This window comes from Lissotriton helveticus, chromosome 7 (genome assembly GCF_964261635.1).
Source record: "Lissotriton helveticus chromosome 7, aLisHel1.1, whole genome shotgun sequence".
Lineage (NCBI taxonomy): Eukaryota > Metazoa > Chordata > Amphibia > Caudata > Salamandridae > Lissotriton > Lissotriton helveticus.
Window position 1 is genome coordinate 1,601,087,200 of NC_136068.1, and position 19,019 is coordinate 1,601,106,218.

General features: G+C 50.1%; 1 protein-coding gene across 10 annotated transcripts in view; it reads right to left on the minus strand.

Moving 5' to 3' along the window:
- The window catches only part of LOC144770575 (carnitine O-palmitoyltransferase 1, liver isoform-like), a 525,217-nt gene that overhangs the window by 278,975 nt on the left and 227,223 nt on the right, over positions 1 to 19,019 (minus strand). The gene's annotated exons all lie outside the window — the stretch shown is intronic.

Here is a 19,019-nt window from a genome sequence, read left to right on the forward strand (position 1 = left end):
GTTCCAAACAGAGATTTCCCATTGAATGGCAGATTCAAAATCTTCTTCTGGGCTTCTGGCTTGAGCCCTGTCAGGCGGAGCCAGGCCGAACGACGGGAACAAATACCATGTGAATAGCCATGGGCCGCAAGGTCAGAGGCAACCACTGCGGCGCTAATAACCGGATTGGCTACAAGGCCTCCCTCCTGTATAATCTCCAGAAAATCTTGACGATCTTCCTTGGGGAGCTTGTCTGTAAAGCGAGTCAGGGAGTCCCAAAGGGACCTATCATACCTTCCAAGCAAGGCAAAGGCGCTAGACACCTTCATAAATGAAGAGGAGGTGTTGCATACCTTCCTACCAAAAGAGTCCATAAGTTTGCTGTCTTTTTCAGGTGGTACTGAGGAAGAAGTAGAGCCGGCATGGGACTTCATGGCAGCCACCACAATAATGGAGTCCGCAGGAGGATCAGATCTGAGGAACAAGGGATCCTCTGCAGGGGCCTTGTACTTCTTGGCTATCCGAGATGGAACAGATCCCACCACTGCTGGTGTGAGGAAAGTAGCCATAGCAGGTTCTAGGAGGCCGGGGACCAGGGGTAGTAGAGGCCTAGGCGCTGTGCGATGATGAAGGGTATCAAAAATCACAGAAGTGGGAACCACTGGAGTATGCAGCGTAATGTTCAGCTTTTTTGCTCCCCTGCCCAGAACATCGGAGAAAGTCGCGATGTCGTCAATTGGAGAGACTCGGGAAGGAGGCGTAGATGAGAAGGTTGGAGAGTAATCTCGGTAAGACGACCTAGTCGAAGACGACCGTGTGGAAGATCTTGTACGCCGTCTGTTATGGGGCCTGTCACGATTCCTGCTGTGACGGTCCCTGGACCTAGAGCGATGTCTTGATGGAGACCTCTGTCTTGGCCGGATTGGAGAACTTGGCCTGACAGGCGTTCTTGGCCGTACTGGAGAACGTGATCTGTCCCGAGATCTTGGCCTGGGTGAAATCCTGGGACTCCGAGGAGACCTAGACGGTCTGGTCGGCGTTCTTGCTGTAGACGGAGAGTATGTACGGGAGTAACCCGAGCCCGGGCTACTTTGACCTCCAGATACAGCCTCTTGAGGATGATGAGGCACCAAACTGCGTGACCTGTCCGTAGATCTGGGTGAGTGTTCCGGGGAGATCTCCACGATATTTATTATCTTAATATCACTATATTGTTATCTGCCTGTTCAAAAGCACCGGGACGCCCATTTGCTGGGGCAGCTGTGCGCTATAAAAATCAATTTAACATAACATAACATAACATTTAAAACCGGAGATGATGACTTGCCTCCTGAAGATCCGGAACCAGGGGACTCCACCACCACCGCCACTTGATCCCTCGACGGCGAAAGCCTCGACGTCGAAGACGTCTGGGTGACTAGTGGCGTCAAGCGGTGTCTTGATGATCTCGACGGCGACCGACCACGTCGAGAGAGGCTCGACTGAGAACCTCGACGTCGATCCAGAGACTTCGACGTCGACCAGATGGAGATGCTCCATGACGCCGTATCGACGACGACTCTCAACGTCGTGTCGACGAGGACCTTCTCCGACGTCGCCTCGGCGTCGACTTCCTTGACATCGAAGGATGGGATCTGACCGTCCCTCTCGACGGCGGCCCGCCAGCCGGCAGCGACCTGGATGCCGTCCTAGCTCTCGACGCCGATCCTCTCAGGGGCGGCGGAGAGCGTCTCGACGTCGACGGAAGCCTCGACGTCGACTTAGAGGTGGTAGCAGCCATGGACTTCGAGCCCGAAGCATGGCGCCTCGACGCCGACTTACTTGACTGCGGCGGAAATCTTCGACGTCGTGAAGATGATCTGGGCCTCTTCGACGGCGACCTCGACGGAGTTCTTCGACCTTCCTTCCTCTACCTGGGGACAGGAGAAGTGAAATGACGCTGTTTATGGCCGTGCTTGCTTGTAGGAGAAGACCTGGGGACTGTAGAAGCACCGTCCTGGTGACTTATGTTTATCTCCTGCATGGCATGAAGTCGAATTCTCTCCCTGTCGCGAAGAGTTCGTCTACAAAACTTTTGACAGTGATGGCACTGATCAGGGTTGTGTGCAGATGGTAGGCACACAATACACACAGAATGTGGGTCAGCCAGAGCCATCTTTTTGTCACAAGAAGGACATTTCCGGAACAGAGCAGGCATTCTGACAGGAAATTCTTGTGGGTTACCACAGAAAAATAAATCGGAAGCCTTATTAATCCAAAAAATGTCGAAATATCAGAGAAAATTCTCTCAAAAACACAATTTCAGTTGAAAACTGAAGAGCTCAAGCTCCAGGATCCTCACAGAAGGAGCCGGAAAAAAGAACTGACCCAACTGCCACCTGTGGTGCACCATGGGAGCAGGGGGTTGCCTTCAGGTCTTAAAGGCACGGTACCCCCTACTCTAATGCCTTAAAGGCAAGGTGTCAGTTTTCTTTGTTGCTTTATACTCTACTGCAGCCTACTGGCAAATGCCAGCTATTACAGGTTTTTCCTATGGCAATAAAGCATTGTAGTATACAAATGTTTTCTGCTCTCTTTCTTCCTTAGGGGTTGGGAGAGTACTACTGTATGTAGGCTAGTTTATGTAATTTTGCGGCAATTTTGCCAGTTGGGAAATGTTTTAGGCTGCAAATTGAATATGCTACTTACCAGTATGCATCTGTTCTTGGCATGTAGGGCTGCTGACATTCATATCTATAGCATAGATCGCCGCCTAGTGTTGGGTCCGGATGATTGCACATTGTTGTCCTGGAAGAGTCTTCGAAGTATCACGAGATAGGTGGCTCCTCCCCTGGACTACAGTGCGCATGGGCATCGACTCCATCCCCAGATTGTTTTTAGCCATTGTGGCGAAGATGGAGTGTAACAGTGTGAGCGATGACCATGCTAAGAGTAAGTGTAAGTGCTGCAGCCGCGACAGGCGCCGGGGAGGAGGGCGGGCGATATGAATGTCAGCAGCCCTACATGCCAAGAACAGATGCATACTGGTAAGTAGCATATTCAGTTCGAGGCATGTGGGCTGCTGAATTCATATCTATAGCATAGAATACATAGCAGTCCCTCCATTAGCGGCGGCCGCCTGTGCCAGCTGCAGCAGTTTGAAAAAGTGTTTTTAGAACAGCCTGCCCTACAGCTGCTTGCTGCTTGGAGTGCACATCTACACAGTAGTGTTTCGTAAATGTGTGTGGGGTAGACCATGTGGCTGCTCTACAAATGTCTTCTAAAGGGATATTTCCAAGGATAGCCATGGAGGCCCCCAACTTGCGGGTGGAGTGGGCTCTTGGGGGGATTGTTAAAGTGCGCTTAGCTTTTTGATAGCAAATCTGAATACACTTAACGATCCACCTGGCTATACCTGCTTTGGAAATGGGGTTGCCTTTGTGTTGTGCGGAAAAGGCAACAAAGAGTTGTTTTGTCTTCCTAAAATCTTTGGTCCTATCAATGTAATACATAAAAGCTCGTTTGACGTCAAGAGTGTGGAGCATTCGTTCTGCCACTGTCTCAGGGTTTTGGAAGAACACAGGCAGTTCAATAGTCGGATTGATATGGAACTGTGAAACCACCTTTGGAAGAAATTTAGGGTTAGTGCGCAGCACCACCGGGTTGGAGTGAATTTGTATGAATGGCTCTTGTACAGTTAGTGCCTGGAGTTCACTAACACGTCGCAGTGACGTAATGGCTATCAGGAAAGCCACTTTCCATGTTAAGAACTGAATCTCGCATGAATGTAGAGGCTCAAAAGGTGGACCCATTAGCCGGGTGAGGACCACATTAAGATTCCATTCAGGAGCAGGTGGGGTCCTGGGAGGAATGACTCGCTTGAGTCCCTCTAGAAAGGCTTTAATGGTAGGCACTCTGAAAAGGGAGAGATGCTGCCTGTTTTGGAAATAAGCTGTTATGGCGGATAAATGTATTCGAATGGAAGCATATGCTAGATTGCATTTGTAAAGATGTAACAGATAACAAATGATGTTGTGCGTGGACGCGTCAAGCGGGTCTATGTTGAGGTCTACGCAATAAACGACAAACCGCTTCCATTTTGCTGCATAGCATGCTCTGGTGGTGGGCTTTCTTGCCTCCCGTATGATATAAATGCAGTCTGGAGGCGAGTTGAGGTAGCCAAACTCTAAGACCTCAGGAGCCAGATCGCCAGGTTGAGCTGGGTGCTGAATGTCGCCATGGCTCTGCGTCAAAAGTCTGGGCGTGAGGTGCAGCCTTTGATGCGGCACCACGGAAAGTTCTAGAAACGTGGTGTACCATGGTTGGCGTGGCCACGTTGTAGCAACCAGGATGAGCGTCATCGAGTGTTGCTTTAGCTTTCGTGCCACCAGCGGTATTCGAGGTGCTGGGGGAAAAGCTTACGCAAATTTGCCTGACCAGTTCATCCATATCGCATTGCCCTGCGACTGTGGGTGCGGGAACCTGGCGGCAAAGCTTTGGCATTTGGCGTTTTCCCTTGTGGCGAACAGGTCTATCTCTGGATGACCCCACTGCTGGAAGTACGGGTGGAATACTGATGGATGTAGCTCCCACTCGTGCATTTGGTGGCTGTACCTGCTGAGCAGATCCGCCATCTGATTGTCCTTGCCTGGGAGGTCTTCCGCCATGAGGAAGATGTTCCTTTGAATGGCCCACTTCCACATGCTCTGAGCCAGATGAGACAACTGTGGAGAGTGTGTACCTCCCTGCTTCTGAATGTAGTACATGGCCGTCATGTTGTCCGTCCGGATCAACATGACCTTGTTGCACAGATGTACCTTGAATGCCTTCATTGCCATGAAGATCGCCATCAGCTCTAGGACATTGATGTGCATCTTCTTTTGCTGTGTTGTCCATAGTCCCTGCACCGTGTAGTGGAGTACATGAGCTCCCCATCCCTGGAGAGATGCGTCCGTTGTTAGGATGATTTGTGGCACAGGCTCCTAGAACGGTCGGCCTTTGCAAAGGTTGTGTGGATTCCACCAATGCAGAGAGTTGTATGCACGACCGGTCACCAACACTAGGTCTTTCAACTGTCCGTGAGCCTGAGTCCACTGACGTGCTAAGCACTCTTGAAGCGGACGCATATGTAGTCTCGCATGCGGGACTATGAAGATGCAGGAGGCCATCATGCCTATCAACTGCATGAACACTCGTGCTGGAAGCGAGTGTTGCGGTCTGAATTTTTGTATTAGCAATTGAATGCTGTTGATCCTCACAGAATTTGGCTGCGCTGTGGCCACCAGAGTATCTATCATCGCGCCCAGATACTGCCGCACATGGGCGGGCTGAAGGTGGGACTTTGGATAATTTAGTAAGAATCCCAGATCGAGAAGAAGGTGAATGGTGTGGGACATGTTGGCAGCGCACTACTGGGCCGACTTTGCTTGGACAAGCCAGTCGTCCAAGTACGGGTAGACGTGCACGTTTTGTCTCCTGAGGTGCGCAGCCACTGTCGCCAGGCACTTTGTGAACACCCTGGGCGCTGTGGTCACTCCGAAAGGGAGGACCTTGAACTGGTAATGCTGATTCTGAATGGTGAATCTGAGGTATTTTCTGTGTGACGGATGTAGTGGAATGTGAAAATATGCGTCTTTTAGATCTAATGTTGCGAGGAAACCCCTTGATTGAGCAACGGAAGAACCTGCTGCAACGTGAGCATATGAAAGTGTTCTGAGAGAATGTACTGGTTTAGGGGCCTGAGGTCTAGTATGGGTCGCAAGGACCCGTCTTTCTTTGGGATCAAGAAGTACAGGGAGTACACTCCCGAGCCTCTTTGTTCCACTGGCACGAGCTCGATTGCCCCTTTTTGCAGCATGACGAGCACCTCTTGCTGCAATAAGTGCAAATGCTCTGTTGACATAGGACGGTGCTTTGGGGGGATGCTGGGTGGAGTGGATGTCAACTCCAGACAATAACCGTACTGGATACGTTTTCTGACCCACCTGTCTGTGGTGATGGACTTCCAGACTGGCAGGAACTGTTGGAGTCTCCCCCAGACAGGTGTTGTTGTATGGTCGGGGGGCAGTGACAAGGCGTCACTGTTTGTTGGCGGCGGAGGATCGGGAGTTGCTGTTTCCACGACCTCTGCCCTTGGTGCGGTTGCCGCGATATCCGCCTCTACTCTGCTTGTTGTAAGAGGTTTGTGCACCACTTTTAGTGTACTGTGTTTGCTGGGACATCTGGCCTCTGGAAACACTTCTATTGCTTGAGCGACGAAAAGTACCACCCCATAACTGCTGGGACTGGAGAACACCCAAAGGACTTTGCAGTCTCTGTGTCTTTTTTGATTTTTTCCAGGGTGGTGTCCACCTCAGGTCCAAATAAGTGATCAGGGTTTACAGGCTGATTGAGGATGGTGGTCTGTATCTCCGGTTTGAACCCGGAGATTCTGAGCCAGGCTTGACGCCGCAACATAACACTTGTGTTAATGGCCCTGGCCGCGGTGTCCGCTGCGTCCAGTGCACACTTAATAGAAGCATTTGAGATGAGTTTCCCTTCTTGAATGAGCATCTCTGCTGCCTCCTTATACTCATCTGGCAAGTGTTGTAACAGGGTTTCAAGTGTATCATAGTGTGCCCTGTCATATCTGGCCAAGAGCGCCTGCGTGTTAGAAATATGCCAGATATTAGCCGCTTGAGCCGCCACCCTCTTCCCTGATGCTTCTAGCACTTTAGATTCCTTGTCAGCGGGAGGAGCATCACCAGTAGTCTGTGAATTTGCCCTCTTCCGGGCATTAGAAACAACCAGGGAGTCCAACGGCAACTGGCCTTTGATGTAGGTAGGGTCGCCAGGTGCCGGCTTGTACTTTTTTTCAATTCTGGGGCTTATAACCGTGACACAAGTGGGCTCTTTAAAAATGTCTGCAGCATGTTTCAAGACACTCTTCAGCATTGGCAGAGTCTTGACAGTCTTTTCAGAGGTGGAAAAGGTATCAAACAGAAAGTCCACTTCAATAGGGTCAGCATGCAGCTGGATGTCGTGATTCTTAGCTGCCCTCTCAATTAGTGCATTAAATGCCGCAGAATCCTCAGTGAGGGATGTTTTGACAGTATGTAATTGAGTGTCCGGGGCAGTTTGCGGATCCCCTGGGTCCCCAGCATCTGCCCATGTGTCATGGTGATCCTCAGGATCAGTGTCGGCAGGGTAGTTGTACTCCTCATCGTCCCCTTCCCCAGCCTCCACATCTGAGTAAGTGGGCGAGATTGGAGCAGTGTCCTGGGCACGTGGAGTAATCAGTTCAACAAGAACAGGGGAATCCGTAGAAGCCTTTTTCCTCTTCAAAGGAATTGTGTAGGACTCATAGGCTGTGCTCTTTCGCTTGTAGATGGAAGGTTTACCGGTGTCGGCGTCGATAAATTGTTCCGACTGCTCCTCCAGTAGGGGTTGTCGATGCTTTGTGCCTACAACTGCAGGGTTAGGCTTCAGTCCCGTGGACACCTTCATGGACGTGTCGACGACCGTCGTGGGCGCGAACGCCTTCGGCGCCACTTTCGGCGGCAGCGTGAACTGAATCGGCGCCGACGACTTTTGTGGTTTGGGGGTATGCTTCGGGGTGGAAGTATCCTTCAGATCGACCGCGGAAGCCTTGTCCTTGATGTATTGCAACGAGTCCGACACCTGCTTCGTGAAGGATGCGGACGGTTTCGTCGACCCGACGGGTGCTCTCGATCCACCACCATGTGCAGACTCGAGGGCGACAGTACTTTTGGCCTTTTCCGGCCGACGTGCAGGGTCGACAGCTTTCGGAGCTCCGAGTCCTCTGTCTGTGTCGACTGTTAGGATCGCGTAGCAGCGCCTACCTGATCTTTAAACTACATCCCCCATAATGCCCGGCGTGGTTCCTTCTCTTATAAACGGAGGCGGGGCCGGGAGTCCTTGTGCGTGATTTTGAACTGTGTTTGTTTCCGGAGTTTCCCGCTGATGAAGGAAGAACTTTTTTCTGTTACCCTGCACCTTTTTTGACTTTCACGGAGATTCCCTGGTTTCGTGTCTTGTTACTGCCCGGGGTTTCTCGAGCGAGGTGCTTGCCTAGCATCATTCCTCAAGTCCTTTGCTTCCGGGTTTTTGCTTTGCTTAGCTTCTGTTTGCCGAGCCGAGCCGGCTGGTGAGCACATCGTAAGCGTGAGTATAACGCTGAACTTCTGAAAACTGTTGCCGTTGGAGGTTTCTTTCATTCTTTTGTTTGCCACACAGAAACATTTCCTTTGTTTGTTTAGCGAGCGGAAAGCCGTGGCTGCGCTGCACGTTACCGCTAAGAAGTCCCGCTTTGCTGGGAAGAATTTCGAGATATCAAGAACAAGTGCCAAAGCGGAAAGTAGTAGAAGGATTCTACACTTTACCGTGTTTGGAGATTGGGTTCTAGTTTGTTTACATGTACTCTGCTATAAGACTCAGTAACTGAACTATGCAGCGGAAGATAGTAGTAGGAGGCTACATCTTACCGTTTGTCTTCCATTTCCTTTGATGTTTATGGTTTGGGTGAAGGAACCCTTTTCTACTGATTTCGGATTTAAACATTCACAGAAGAGTTGGAGGAGGCTTCCTCTTTCATTCCTGGGAATAGTGTTACGAAGCCTCTCACCGTATGAACACAATACTAGGGGGTGCGTTATAGTTCCCATTTACTGTCCTTCCTTTTACCATTGCTTACTTATGTATGAATCTGAGGAATAACTTGTATTTTCTCGGTCATCAGGGATCAGAATCATATGAGTGTAAATACCTATTCAAGCAGGAGGGCACCTTTGGATATTTTGAACCAGGTGAATAGAAAGGCATTTAGCGAGAATGAAATTAGTAGCCTTGCATATTGTGAAGTTAACCCCAGTGTGTTCTTTGTCTTTCAGCTATCCCTTCCCTGCTGTCCCCTTCCGTCCCTCCCTGTTCTCTTTATTTTCCCTCGCCCGATCACTCTAACACCCTGTGTAATACATTATCAGGGTGTTGGGGAGGTCAGGAGGTGGAGCCAGCTTTGCTGTGACTGGACCCTGCGGAGTGCATCCTGACATCGACGGCCTTTGGCGCCGACGGTTTCGGGTCGGCGGCCTTGACAAGCGGTTTCGGTGCCCCAGTCTTCGGCTCGACGCCCTTGAGCGACTTCACTGGTTCGACAACCGTCTTTGGCTTCGTCTGCACCGACAGGTCTGAAGACGTGGAGCCGACCAAGGCGACAGGCGCTTTGTGTCGACGGCGCCTCTACCACTTTCGGTCTTGTCGAGACCGAAGCTTTCACTTTCGGTTTCGATTTGACCAATGGCGGCTCCGTAGCCAGGCCCAGAGGCAAGACCGTGGATCCAGGTGCAAGATCTTGGGTAAGGCCATGTGGCGATCCCTCGACCTGAGCCTTAGTTAATGTTAATGTTCGAACGGGGCATAGCTCTTCACCTGAGCTATCTTCCGTGGCCCCATAGGCCTCATTGTCGTCTCCTACCTCGTCGACGACGTCTTCTGTATCGAGCATTTCGACGTCTGCGTCGTAGTTGGAGTCGATCTCCGCCGCTGGAGTTGTAATCGCCTCTCGATCTTCCTACTCGTCTGCTTCTTCCCCCTCGAAAATGTTCACCGGGTCAGGAGCCGTCTGCTGGGCCTCCTGGTGCGCCACGCGCCGAAGTCGAATCGTCTTCTTGGACCGAAAACGGGAACAAGCCATACAGTTGGCTTCATCGTGATCCGGCGACAGGCACTTGTTGCACACTGGGTGGACATCGATGTGGGGGATACTTCGAGTTGCTGGATAATCAAGGAGGTAGGGAGGAGGAATAAATGTCCATTACTTCCCCAGGGTAAGTATGTAGGTTATCAGGTGCGGAAATGGACACTTGTTACAATTCTAAACCTTTGGATAGAAAACTCTATAGCACCCTCAAAAACCCAATGTATCTCGGTATTGCGGTATATGTCTTTCATCCGCCCCACATTGTAGTTGTGGCATTTATCATAGGGTGCTATAGTCAGTGCTTGATGCCCGTCTCATCCAGAGGCTCCTCTGGTCTAGATTGCAGTGTCCAGAGATTTGTAGGATGCCCCCACTAAGTAAGGGTGAGTGAAAATGTAAGTTAAAAAATAGAATAACACCTGGAAGTATTTAATAAATGTGTGAGTCTATTGTAGTAAAACGTAAGCGGTACTTGTAATAGATCGAGTTACTAGATCTATAAGTGTATTATTAAAGGTTTTGTCAAACCCTTTAATAATACACTTATAGATCTAGTAACTATGAGGGTGCTATAGAGTTTTCTATCCAAAGGTTTAGAATTGTAACAAGTGTCCATTTCCGCACCTGATAACCTAGATACTTCGAGTTGCACACGGGGCATCTCTTGAACGGGCTCCGTTCCATGATGTGTCGTCGATAGTCTGGCTGCTTTGACTGGGCCTCGGGCACCGAAGAGCCACGCGACTCCTCTGGATGTCCGACTCTGGAACTGAGCCGGAACAGAGCTGGGCACCGAACGCAATAGGAAAGGCCTTTAGGCCGAAAAGAAAGTTTCTATCGATTCCGAACTTGAGTGATCAAATATGCATCCGAACCCAATGGCGGAAAAAAACAATCTGGGGATGGATCGATGCCCATGCGCACTGTAGTCCAGGGGAGGAGCCACCTATCTTGTGATACTTCGAAGACTCTTCCAGGACAACAATGTGCAATCATCTGGACCCAACACTAGGCGGCGATCTATGCTATAGATATGAATTCAGCAGCCCACATGCCTCGAACACTAGAAAGCTACACCAACACCCAGCTCAAGAGCTTCTGCAAAAAGTTTAAAATTTCAGTAGCTGGAATCACCAAAAAGGAGCAATGCCACAAGGCGCTGAGGGCCTGGGTGGAAGCAAGGAATGCCCCTGGTGAGTTACTGAATTATGAGGATACAGAAGAGCAGCTTGGTGGGCCACTGGGTCCTGAGAGGAGGGGTACGCCCTCCCCAGTGGGTAGCAGTGTTTCTGCCCGAGGTCTGTTCCCAGAAGAGTTGGCAGTCAGGAGAGAAAACAGGATGCATGAAATGGAGATGGCCAAGCTATAAATGAATGGGCAACTGGAGCTAGAAAGCAAGAAGATGGCTGTAGAGGAAAAGAGATTGCAATTGGACCATGACAAAGTTTTAAGGGGGTTGGATCTGAAAGCCAGGAGCCTAGAGATTACTCCCTCTGGAACAGCATGCTGTCAGCACCTGGGGAAGGTAGAGTGTACATCCCCAAAGATGTGGTAAAGGAGTTTTTTAAGAATGATGATATTGAGCAGTGGTTCAGAGCCTATGAGGTAGCCATGTCTTCCCACCGGGTCCTTGAGAGAGATTGGGGAGCGGGGTTGTGGGGAAGGTTCCTTAGTGAGGGGCGGGACACACTGTTGGACTTGCCTTCTGAAGTCCATAATTCCTATAGCCACATGAAAGAGGAACTCATGACTAGGTATGGGTTGACTCCTGAGCTTTATAGGCATAGGCTCAGGAAGTGCTAGAAGATAGAAAATAGTACCTGGGTAGAGTATGTCACTTTCTTTCGCAGAGCATTGGATGGTTGGGTAAAGGGCAGCAAAGTAAATGATTTTCAAGGTCTCTTGGATTTGATTGCATGGGAGCACATGTCTGATAATTGTTTTCCAGAGCTGCGCCAGCACCTGATTGATAGCAAGCTGACTAACCCTAGGAAGCTTGCTGAGGAGGCAGACCACTGGGCCAGTACCAGGGTCCACAAGGGTCACATGGTAGACTCAGCCAAAGGTGGGCAGGGTCCCCAGCAGAAGAGTGGGGAGGGGGGACAAGGGTAAACATAGGGAGCTCCGGAGAGAGCACCAAAGTAATTCCCAAGGGAACCAAGGGTAAGGTTCCCAGCTTCCCCCTGAGAAAAAGCCAGTGATCCCAACAGGTAATCCTGTTCCACAGGGACCCCTGAAATGTTACAGATGTGGGGACCGGGGTCATAAGGCGAATTATACCAGGTGCCGTCTGTTTGGTAAACCCCGGCCCCGGCAGATGGCTAGTGTAGCCTTTGGGGAGGAGGTGGAAATCCAAGGTGGGTGGGGTACCGCAGAGATGTCCCTTGTCTCTTTAGGAGACTGTGAGGTGCTCCCAGAGAACCAAATGCCCAACAACACTAAGAAATATTGTCAGTGGGTGACCATCAATGGCCAAAAGGTGGAGGCTCTTAGAGACACAGGAGCCAGTGTGACAGCTGTCAGGTGTCACCTGGTGTCTCAAGAGCAGGTTGTCACACATGCATTCTGCCGAGTTGTGAACGCCGACAACACAGAGTCATTGTCCAATAGCTCAGGTTCCCTTTGAGTGGGGGAGAGGGTCTCTGGTACTCTTCAGGTAGCTGTGAGGCCTGCCATGCCTGTTGACTGTTTGTTAGGGAACGATTTGGAGAGCTCACAATGGGAGGTGGAGAACAGTACTCACCTGAGGATGGTAGGTCTGCCTCACTGGGCTTGCGTGACCACCCGGTCAATGACAGCCAGTAGAGGTGCTCAAGAGGACCTGGAGCCTGAGAGGGAGGCCCAGGAACCTGCCTTAAAGAGAAATGGCCGGGGGAACGGGAAACCGGCCCCTGAAGTTCCCACGGCCCAGGAGGAGGTTGACCATGAGGGGGATGCCCTGGAGCCTACCGGAGAGCAATAAACAGGGGGACCTGCCTGAGCTGACCCATTGGCAGCAAGAAGGAGGCCCCTCCAGGGAAGAATTCTGCAGGGAGCAGAGAGAATGCCCTTCTCTTGAGGACTTGCGGCAACAGGCTGCAAGCCAGGCAGCAGGTGATCAGTCTGGGTCACATTGGATCTACTGGGAGAAAGGTCTCTGTATAGCGAGCCTAAGGTTGCGGAGCCTGGGTCAGCCCGTGTGCTAGTGGTACCCCAGCGCTTAAGCGCTTTCCTACTGGAGCTGGCTCATGATGTGCCATTGGCAGGACATTTGGGGCAGGACAAGACATTTGAGAGGCTTGTCACCCACTTTCATTGGCCCCAAATGTGCAGGAGTTCAGACACTCACTGCAGGACCTGTCAGACTTGCCAGGCAAGTGGATAGAGGGGGAGGAAGCAGAAGGCTCCTCTCCAACCATTCCCTGTAGTTGGTACCCCTTTTGAGCGAGTGGGGATCGACATTGTGGGGCCACTGTAACCCAAGACAACCGTGGGCAACAGGTTCATCCTGGTCTTTGTGGACCATACCACCAGGTACCCGAAAGCCATACCTGTAAGGACAGTGATGGCCCCCGTGGTGGGACGAGCACTGATGGGAATTTTCTCCAGAGTGGGATTCCCTCATGAGGTGGTGTCCGACCGGGGGACCAACTTCATTTCCAAGTATATGAAGTCCCTGTGGCAGGAGTGTGGTGTAACTTACAAGTTCACCACTCCTTACCACCCCAAGGAAATGGGTTGGTTGAAAGGTTCAACCGAACCCTGAAAGGCATGATTATGGGTCTTGAGGTACCCATGAGGCATAAGTGGGACGTCCTCTTACCATGCCTGATGGTTGCATACCGGGAGGTGCCACAGAAATCTCTAGGGTTCAGTCCCTTTGAGCTTCTCTATGGACACCCGGTCAGGGGACCTCTGAGTCTGGTTAAGGAAGGCTGGGAGTAATCTCCCAGGAACCCTCCCCAGGATGTATAAAGCTACATGCTGGCCTTCAGGAACCAGACTAGGCGTTTCATGCAACTCGCTTGAGGCGAATCTGGAAGCCAGCCAGGAGGAGCTGAAGCGCTGGTATGACCAGAATGCCACTCTGGTAGAGCTTCAACCTGGACAGAAAGTGTGGGTCATGGTCCCAGTGGAGCCCTGTGCGCTCCAGGATAAGTGGACCGGACCCTTTGAGGTTGTGGAGCGCAAGAGTCCAGTTAACTACTTGGTGGAATTGTGGTCTCCCAGGAACACTTTGAGGGTCCTGCATGTCAACTGTCTTAAGCCCCACTTAGAGAGGTCTGAAGTGGGCATGCTCTTGGCGACAGATGCTGGAATGGAGGAGGAGACTGAGCCTCTTCCTGACCTCCTGACAGCCACAGAGCAGGATGGGTCAGTGTATGGTGTTAACCTCTCTTCCACCCTGACCCCTGAGCAACAGAATGACTGCCGCCAGTTGCTGGGACAGTTTCCTGATCTTTTCTCCCTGGTTGCTAGTATCACAGATTGGTGTGTCCATGATGTGGATACAGGAGACAGCTTGCCTGTGAAGCACAAGTCTTACAGGGCAACTGACAGGATGAGGGCTTGCATCAAAGAGGAGGTCTCAGAGATTCTTGCCCTAGGGGTGATTGAGTCCTCCAGCAGTCCTTGGGCCAGCCCAGTGGTCTTGGTCCTGAAGGCTGCAGCACCAGGGGCCACACCCGAACTCCGGTTCTGTGTGGACTACCGAGAGCTGAATTCGGTCACGAAAAAGGGGCCGGTTCTATTGGTACCTGTAGTTTCTAAATGTGCGGTGGGTGCTCCGCCATCAGAAAACGCATCTGAGTCGGGTGAAGAAAAGTAGGTGGCCGGCACTCTAGGTAAGGGCCTCGGCCCACCAGGTACTTCTATGATTTTATTTTTATTAATTTTTCTCTGAGTGGGGGGGTTGGTGGGGGGAGTTCGCGCCGGAGGGCCCCTGATGGAGCCGTGCTTCAAATTGCTCTCGCGGCAGGGGACTCCGTTTGTTTGGGCGAGCGCAAGACCAGGAAACGAGAACTCGCTCCCCAGCCCAAAAGTGAGCGACCGGGGAAGGGGGAGTAGGGGAAGTACTCAGCGACCAACAGTGGTATGGGGGTCAGTCGGACTCCTTGTTGGTCCAAGACAACGGTAATCTTTGTCGGATCAGTTTTCCAGCAGCTGCGGTGTCAGGATACAGACGACGTGGCACAGCTCCTTAGAAGTTGCAGTGTCCGTAGAGATCAGAGCCCGAGGGAGCGCTGGGAGGCTTTCTGACTCACCCAGCCGCTTCGGGGTCAGGATAAAGACGACGTAGCACTGCTCCTTCGGACTCCGTAGCAATTTGAGCCCGGGGAGCGCTGTGAGGCTTTCTGACTCACCCAGCGGCTGCGGGGTCAGGATACGGACAACGTGGCACAGCTCCTTCGGACTCCGTAGCAATTTGAGCATGGGGAGCGCTGTGAGGCTTTCTGACTCACCCAGCGGCTGCAGGGTCAGGCTCTCGCCCAGGACGGCCGGCGGGACTCACCAGCCTCGATGCGACGGGACTCAGCTAACTCCAAACCAGTCACTGGGCAGGAGTAGTCTCAGGGGATCAACTGCCTCTTCCACAAGTATTCGGGACAGTAGCAGGGAGAAACGTATATGTGTTCGACCAGCGCTTCTTTGCGACTCTGTTATAAGTCCACTGCCTGGTCAACAGTATCTCAGGGAGCGCCTCGTCGTTGTAGTCGGATTCTGGGCTTGCGGGTAACTTTCCAGGCAAAAACGGCAGACCACCGCCAAGTGGTTACAATCCTCACTGTTGCGATGTCGAGCAAAGGGGTGGACTATTTATGGAGGATTATATATGTGTACCTAGATATATATATATTCCTTTGTATAAATGTGTATAATAATCATGTATATAAATATATAGTATTAGTTAGTTCTGCTTACAAATGTACATATCACTCATGGATACATTATTCTATGTTTAACATGTACACAAGCCACTGCATAAATAAGTATAATTTTTATCTTAACTATTGATCTACAGTTGCTACACTATTAAATAAAAGACATTTTATACAAAAAAAAATTAGCTTAAAGTACAGCAACACTTGAAAAGTCGGAGTTAATTTTATACAACTTCAATCTAGATATATTACCATACTTATACACCTTCTATGTACTTCTGTATCTTTATATTTATTACTTTACTCCTAAATCAGTATCTCCGATGCACTACCTTATATCTCACCCTATACCTCTCTCAATATATCCTATACCTTTCCTCTGACTCTTCCAAAACCCTATTCTACAATAGTGATCCCCAAAATAACCCTTTCTAGACTCTTCCCTCCTCTAAACCGCCTTGCATAACTCAATCTTCTTACTATTCAGAGCTACCAAATAAGCCTTCTAAAGCCCTCTACTCATCTCAAACCGCCTCCTGCTGTTATGATCTCCCAATAAACACTTTCTAGGTCCTCCCTTTTCTATAGTTTGAGTTGTCTGGGGTCTGGATGCCTGAGCTGACCCACATGCTGAGACAGAAGATCTAGCCTCAATGGCAGTTAATTGTGCGGATGCACGGACATCTCCAGCAGCATGAAGTAACATGGTTGCGAAGTTTGTGGCACCAAAATGAGGATCATTGACATTTGCCTCATTTTCTGACCACATAGAGGGTCAAGGGGAGGAAATGCAGGCCAAAATGCACTGAGTGCCAGTCGGACTTGCAAATTGGTCCTGATAAGCCAGTCATCTAGCTACGAAAAGACATGAGGCGATTCTGAGCAAATACACTCCCTAGACACTTTGTGAACACCCTTGGGGCTGTGGTGACCCTGAAAGGTAGTGTTGTCCATTTACCACAAATTAGAGGGTACCGGTGATGGGTTGGATGTATGGGGGATGTCGGAGCAACAGGATGATGTACAGCAGGGTGGCCATGTAGAAGTGCTCTGATAAGATATAATGATTTAATGGCCTGAGGTCCAAGACTGACCAAAAGGTCCCATTCATTTTGGGGATTAGACAGTCCAGGGGAGGTATGCTTCTTCACCACTCTAATGTGGGAGCCCCAGCTCAATGGCATTATTGGCGAGAAGTGTCTGTATTTCCTCCTTCATTAGATGCGGATTTTTGCGGCTGAGGATCTGGTGTGGCGTTGAGGTGAAATGTTTAGTGGCGTGAAACTGCAAGCAGTACCCCTACTGTACTACTGAAATCACCCACTTGTCGGAGGCCATCTTCTACCAATTGGGCAGGGAAAACTTCAGTCTTCCCCTGACAGGTGCTGAATGGTCAAGGGTGAGGGTGTAATCAAAGGGGAGTCATTGTTTTGAGGGAGAGTCACCCCTCCTATATATTTTTTCTAGCATGGTATTGACATGCAGACCAAAACTATGCTTTTAGTTGAAGAGCACGTTTAAAAAAAGTTGCTGAAATTCTGCCCTGAAGCTAGCAATTCGCAGCCAAACATGACTTCACAAAGGATACTTGTATTGATCGTCCTCAATGGAGACCACTTTTCCTTCAGCCACCAGTTCTCGTCCCCTTTTCCGATAGGCCTCAGGGAGGTTTTCGATCACCTCCTACATTCTCTCCCAATTTCCCAATGGTGGTGGTTGTATCAGAAGAGGAAGCAGAGTTTGTAATTCTCAACTCTGTTGCAGCTGCCACTGCCACAAGTGTTCCCGCTGCATCTAGCTTATTGCTCTCCTTCTCCTGGGTCTTCAGAAGGTCCATGGGGCTGGATTGGCTTTTCCGATCGGAGCCAGTGTGTACTAACTGTGGAGGGGACTATGGAGATTTTGGGCGTGGGGTTGGGTGAGTGCATGGGGTGGAGAGGGTAGTGCCCTAACTATAGGAGCAGAGGGCAGTGAAGGTGGACTGATGCCCCAGTTCATGGATCTCTTTGAAATAGCAGAGGGTAGGGGATCTCAAAAGATAGCTGTTCTCAAAGAGTAAGCCTTGCTTTTTTGGGGATTTGGAGGGGTGTATGAATATTATTAATGAGAGGGAGGTCGATATTGTACACCCGAGTCCTCTAAGAGCACCAACATGATCAGTCCCAAACTAGAGTCCAATCTGATAGTTAAAATTTCCTTTGGCGCACACCTCAGGGTGGGTATGCTTAGCAGCCTTAGCAGTGAGTTCAAAGGCCGGATTGTTGGTACCTTGGGGTTGAGGTGGTGGTGGTGATGGTTTACACAGTTTGGTGTCCTTCGCTGATGGTGGAGAATCCAAGGTGGCTCTCGAAGTAGAAAAGTTTCAGCTGCTGACCTCACCAGAAGGTTGGTGCTTCTTCAGGCTTGGCTTGGGGCTCAATGTTATGAGGGGGGATGGTGGAATCCGGTCCCTTCCAAGCCACCATTCCTGTCCTAACAGCCAATTGCTTGAGGTCGCAAATTGCACCCTGATTAATTAATAATATGGGAGGTCATTCTGCAACTACCTGCCTTTCCCTATGTACGTACAGATGTAGGTATATTGTATTTCTATAGCATGAGCCAAGCCAAAAGATAGCCAAGCATACAGGGTCAAAGACACCAATGAGTGACGGGAGATGCAGCTGGTTTGTGCATGGTTCATGCATTGTTCTTTAAAGGGGTGTGTCTTCAGCTCTTTCCTAAATTGAAGCAACCTGGGGCGGCCTTTTGGATATAGGGATATGGTTCCAGATCATGGATGCATAAATGGAAAAAGTTGTTGCTTTGATTTCCTTATTTATACTTCCAAGTCTGCAGTCTGAGGGTGTACTGACTGTGAATGAGCAGAAACCACCAGAGATGGTGAACTTGTCTGCAAGATGAGAGGGAGCGCTTGTCAAGAACGTTTTCTCAATGGTGCAGCTAGTTTTGAAGAGGTGCAGGCTGTCATGGGAGCCAATGAAGTGCCATTGGTATAGGGATGATGTGATCATTTTTCTTCCAGGCCTATTTAGCGAACACTCCTATTAGTACAAGGGTTGGTGCAGAAAGGTAGATTCTGGTCGCACAAAAGTGGGTTGCAATTAGCAACCCCTTTGTGCGACAATCATCTTAGTACATCTGGCCCTTTGTTCCTCCTCCTGGAGCACTAAACAAATGCTATAGTGGAAGGAAGAAATAGCGCATTTCACACTTGTCTTAGGAGTAGATACTTTTTGCCCCTGAGACTGAAAGTAAATTGCTGAGGAACATCAAGTCTAATGTCATAAAAGTCCAGACCGGTGAAAGCAGGTCTCAACCGAAATTTGGTAATGATTTGTGCTTTGTTTTATTCTAGCTTGGTTATTCTTATAGCTTCAATGTTTGTCGCAAACAAAAATGCAAGAATGCCTCTATACAGGCACTGAAAGCTGTATCAATACACATGACAAAATCTTCTCTCTACTCTTCTGACATGTTGGGTAGGATGTGTGTTTTCGTGG